The sequence below is a fragment of the Rhagoletis zephyria genome, unplaced genomic scaffold (genome assembly GCF_001687245.7).
Source record: "Rhagoletis zephyria isolate East Lansing unplaced genomic scaffold, Rhagoletis_zephyria_1.1 Rzeph_scaffold_47131, whole genome shotgun sequence".
In the NCBI taxonomy this organism is placed as follows: Eukaryota; Metazoa; Arthropoda; class Insecta; order Diptera; family Tephritidae; genus Rhagoletis; species Rhagoletis zephyria.
The window spans coordinates 1-1,724 of record NW_016204186.1 but is presented as its reverse complement, the minus strand read 5'-3'; the positions used below and the strand labels follow the sequence as shown (position 1 = coordinate 1,724).

The 1,724-nt window shown below is 41.9% G+C and overlaps 1 non-coding gene across 1 annotated transcript; it reads right to left on the bottom strand.

The window, feature by feature from the left end:
* Positions 1-785: 785 nt before the first annotated feature.
* Positions 786-858, bottom strand: TRNAK-UUU (transfer RNA lysine (anticodon UUU)). The gene has a single exon. It is a non-coding gene; the product is annotated as a tRNA-Lys (tRNA).
* Positions 859-1,724: the final 866 nt, after the last annotated feature.

The following is a 1,724-nucleotide window of genomic DNA, read 5'->3' as shown; positions in this document are numbered from 1 at the left end:
TAACCAAAAGGTACTAACTCGAATTGGTTGGGCTTTTGGCGACCAGAGGCTTTTGATACTGAAACTCAGAAAACTTATAAAAAAAGAGGACTAAACTTGTGTTTGATGATGCTGGATGATCAAATTTTGTTTCCCTTGAGGATATTATGGACAAGAATGAACTCGACAACTCAACAAAGAGAAACATCGATAGTTCGGTTTTTATACTGCTCGAATGTACGACTGAGGGGTTTGAAGTTTAGAATGACCGTTGGTGCACTGAGAAGGTGAATTGTACGGTTTCTGCAGTTTCAAAGGGTAAAAATGCAGTGATAAATGCATTTTGGAAGTTTTTATTGTTGAGGCGATGATTTACTTCTGTACAGTGATGTACAAAGCTGATGTACAGCAGGAACCAGTTGAATGAGTCCGAGTGAATTTCCAGAGAAGACAGGAGTTAGGCAGTCTTTTCTTAGTGAAACTTTTTTATAATCTCCATGAATGTATGTGTTGATCCCTTTTGTACAAACTTACAATTTGTGATTGTATGAGCACCCAAACAGTTGATATGGGTTCCTAAGAACTTCTTTTTTGTTTCTTAACTTAAAAATAGGGCGTTCCCTCATAAAAAACGCTTCACTGCACTGCCTAAAAGCAATACAAAATAACAGAATTCAACTTCAACTTCAACCGTCCATATCTCGAGTTCTTCGAAGGTTTTTGGAGTTCTGCTTTCACCAAAATGTTCCTGGGACCTTCCTCTTCCGTTCTGGACTCTAAAAAACCCAAAAAAGGAACCGGAAACGCTCCGTGTAAGGGGTTCGAACCCTCGGCCGTTAGGTTAAAAGCCTAACGCTCTACCAACTGAGCTAACACGGAACTCACTGGAGAGGAAGGCAGTACCGCTTCCCCTTAAGAATAAGGGATAGTTTTGCATTTTTTACGTTTATGCCTTACGGTCTTGGGTTTTAATGCAAACAGCTTCATATAACAAACATTTTTGTTACTAAGCTGCTAACAAACTCTTTTTCTTCATTTATCACTTTACTTTTCTTCAATCTGATAAGTGGTTGCTGAGAAAAGTGCATTCGAAAGTGCCCGAGAAGCCTATAGACTAAGATGTGCAGTGAAGCCAACATTTCAGGATTGACCACCCCTAGAGCACTTGATCTCACTTTTATCATTACTATTAACTGGTTTTTGTTATTATTTGGTCCGGTTAATCAGTGCCGCTCAAAACGCCCCCTTAGACCCGATTTATCCTGAAAGTTCGAACAAAATTAAAAAATTCGTCATTTTAGCGTTGCTGACACTAGTACGCCATCTAGCGGGCTATTGCGCATTTTCTCTTTTGTTGCTGAGCTGCCCACGTGCCGCACGTGCCTGCTTGTTTTGTTTACTGATCTTGACGTCGGGAGTTCCGATTCGGGACATCGTTTCAAAAAAACTTCCAAAAGGTAACCATAGAATTGTTTTGAATAGTGACATTAATTTGTTTTTACTCGTCAGGATGGAAGCCCAGCTGATCTCCCTTTTGGACGAGCTGAAGCTTCGTCTGCAGGCAATCCACGCCGACCCGATGAGCAGCGTTCAGAAGCCAAGCTACACAGTACTTGCTGCCATTCGTGCCCTTCTCCTTTCTCCACAATTTACCCTTGAAGTCTCTTTAATCGAGGACATTATCAGCCAGTGCGTCTCCGCCTGTGAGGCCGTCGACCCGGTCGTCTGCTGCGACTCACCTGAAG